This window comes from Papaver somniferum, unplaced genomic scaffold, assembly GCF_003573695.1.
Source record: "Papaver somniferum cultivar HN1 unplaced genomic scaffold, ASM357369v1 unplaced-scaffold_117, whole genome shotgun sequence".
Taxonomy (NCBI): domain Eukaryota; kingdom Viridiplantae; phylum Streptophyta; class Magnoliopsida; order Ranunculales; family Papaveraceae; genus Papaver; species Papaver somniferum.
In genome coordinates, this window is record NW_020620714.1 from 4222004 (window position 1) to 4225573 (window position 3570).

The 3570-nt window shown below is 36.4% G+C and overlaps 1 pseudogene; it reads left to right on the top strand.

Annotated features, from left to right (window-relative positions):
- Nucleotides 1-580: 580 nt before the first annotated feature.
- On the top strand, nt 581-2328 carry LOC113329653 (annotated as a pseudogene).
- The last annotated feature ends 1242 nt before the right edge of the window (nt 2329-3570 follow it).

A 3570-nucleotide genomic window follows, 5' to 3' on the forward strand; every position in this document is an offset into this window, starting at 1 on the left:
ATTTTAAAAAGCAGAGTTGATTTTCAAGATTAAACAAGTTGGACAACAAACCAAAATAATGCATTTTCTTCAAAAAAAAAAAAAAAAAGAGTTGATTTTTTAGATAGAACACGCTGGACAGCAACTCCTAGCAGCAGATTGATTGGTTGAGGGAACCCATCACTAGCTAGTGAAATCTTTTGCTTAATAAATTAAGAGTTTTTTTTTTTCTTCTGAAGCAATAAATTAAGAGTTAAGTTGTCAAATATCACCAACTTGTTTTCTATTCAAACATCGTATTAGAAAACCTAGAATTACTTTATTTGAAGATTTCATGGTTCAGTTATATGATTTGGTGACAACACAAACGATCATCATATATAATTATTTATTTATTTTTGATCGAGTCATATGGGATTAGTCATTCTGCGAATTACCAATGGCTGCTGGCTCAGTGTCTTTGTAGCTGATACTCTGATAGGTATGTGCATTAACGCGCTTTTGTGGTCTAATCAATGCCATATGTGCTACCTTATAAAAGAGCAGTACTGCAACACCACCATTCACACCGCAGGAAATTATTGTCTCACTTCATTTAAGCATGGAGATTCTTCATTATAACTTCCTTCTACTTCTTCCTGTTATTCTCATACCTTTATATTTTCTCATCACTTTCAAAACCAGAAGCAAGGGTGATCAAAACAAACCCAACTTTCCACCTGGTCCTCCTAAGCTTCCGATCATTGGTAACTTATATCAACTTACAAAACCTCCTCATCAAGCACTATCGAAACTATCAAATAAATATGGTCCAGTCATGCTTCTACAATTTGGCAGTGTACCAACAGTCGTAATCTCTTCCGCTCAAGCTGCCGAACAAGTCTTGAAAACACTTGATCGTGAATTTTGTACTAGACCTCCACTTGCGGGACCAAAACGTCTTTCATATAACTACAAAGATGTAGCGTTTGGGCGATATGATGAATATTGCAGAGAAATTCGAAAAATATGTGTCCTTGAACTTTTTAGTACAAAAAGGGTTGAATCCTTCAAGGAAGTCAGGGCAGAGGAAATTGATGTTTTAATTGATTTCATATCATCTTCTTCTTCAAATCCTAATCCTGTTAACGTCTTTGAAAAGATCACAAGTTTTACACAAAACAATTTGTAGGGTTGCTTTTGGTAGCACAACTGGTCAAAGTAGGAATCAATTTGATAATGGATCGCTCACTAAAATTCTTAATGAAGTCATGGTTGCTATGAGTGGTTTCTCTGCGGCCGACTTCTTTTCAAATGTGGGTTGGATTATTGATAGGATCACTGGAATCCATGGTAAAACTGAAAATGCTTTCATGATTTGGACAAATTTTTTCAACAAGTGATAGACGAACATGTCAACCCGGAGAGGCTGAAACTTGAACACCAAGATCTCATTGACGTTTTGCTTAAACTAGAAAAGGATAAAACTAGTACAATTCGTCTCGCGCATGACAATATCAAAGCAATTCTTATGGTAATTTCAATGTTTTCACTAGTAATTTCAATATTTTCTCTATTTATAAGTAGTTTTCTTTTTATTTTCTTGATGCTGAGTAAAATTTTCATGACATGGGCATGCAACTGGGCTAATTTGAGTCGGGCATGCTAGAGTGCTAGTCTCAAGTGACCAAATCGTTTTATTTTGTTTTTTAATTGTCTTAGTGCAGTTTTGCTTCTTGGTTACATTTTTAGCACAATCTTATAATACACGTATATGATTTTATGTATAAAAATTATCAGAATGTATTTCTTGGTGGAGTCGACACATCGGCTGTCACTGTGACTTGGGCAATGGCAGAACTGGCTAAAAATTCAAAAGCGATGAAGAAAGTTCAAGAAGAGATCAGGAAATATGTGGGATCAAAAGGAAAAGTAGAAGAATCAGACCTTGATAATTTCAAATACATGAAAACGGTAGTTAATGAGACTCTAAGGTTGCACCCACCAGCTCCCTTGTTGCTTCCAAGAGAATGCATGAAACACAATGGCATCGATGGATACGACATACACCCAAAAACAAGGGTCCTAGTAAATGCATGGGCTATCGGGAGAAATCCTGAGTATTGGAAAAATCCAGAAGAATTCTTGCCAGAGAGGTTCGAAGATAGTTCTATTGATTTCGCTGGAAGTCAAAACTTCGAATACATACCTTTTGGGGGAGGTAGAAGGGGTTGCCCTGGAATTAACATGGGACTAGTGTTAACCGAGCTCGTCCTTGCCAATGTATTGTATGCTTTCAATTGGGAATTATCAGGGGTTAGTATTCATATGAAATATCCGCTTGAGCTTGTACCCATCAACTATATGTGATTGGGAAACACTGATTATTGGAGGTACTTATTATGGTGTGCTAAGTATACATGAATTATAAGCTGAATGCTTGTTTGTTTTCTCGAATATGGGAGTTATTTATTTATTTCTTTATCATAGATTAATATTTATACTTTTTGTCAAATCAATGATATCCATGTTAGTTTTGATCTACGTATCAAAATCTAACAATAATCTTAATCCTCCTGAACCAAATCGACAGATTTTGTGTATGTCTGTCAGGTGCATAAACTTGCTGTCTAAATCCTTTTATACAGCCCATGTACTTGATCAAATGATCTGGCAAACCCATGTCCTAAGGCCTTATCCATATCGTTCATATCAAACAAATAGATTTAGACCTCCACCTCCCATATGTCTTATAGAGGCTCCTTCCAAAGTTGCCTAAAAAAATTTCTGTCATAAGAGACCAAAAGTTGTGTGTAGTGAATGAAGGAGTCAAATACGGAGAGAAATTTGGAACAGTTGACGATATGGTGGGAAAAGTGACAGTGATCCCTGTATCTCTCCCTTTTTTCAAATACAATAAAAAAGGTCCGAATGGAAGAGTGAAATGATTAGTGAACATAGGTCGGACCTTGAAATAATTGAATGAAGAATGTACGAGCAAATATGTAAAATATGGTTATACCAAAATACGAATAAATAAACAAAATGGTTAGGAAATCAAATTTGTTCGAAAGAAAATTTTGACAGCGAACGGTTAGTCTATAGATGCCGACCCCCTAATTTCTGAAGAGCTGGGTACTAAAGTAAAGTTCTGGTTGAAACGTGGTCTCAAAGTACAACCCTTAATTTTCTAGATTGAAGGACAGCAACTCCAAGCTAATTGATTGGTTGAGGACCATCACTGGTGAAAGCTTTTGTAAGAGAACTCAAGTACATTACCAAGAGTCCAAATTTGTGCACCCTCCAAAACCGGGGTGCACATTCCGGCCTTTATTATTGGTATTACTTTGAACACCTGATGGTTCACTTCAGTTACAAGAGTTGGTGACGGTACCAAAAGGTCATATAATTGGTATAGTCACTTTGTGAGTGCGAATGGTTGTTGACTCAGCTGTCTCTCTAGCTGACAACTACAGCCGTTTTTTATATTCGATATGAATTATCACCACGGCACATGGACATCATGACTTCCCATCTGTGCTACATTATAAGAGAGCATTTGCAACACCACTATTCGCAACAAAGAAAATTACAGTCTCACTTCATTGAAGC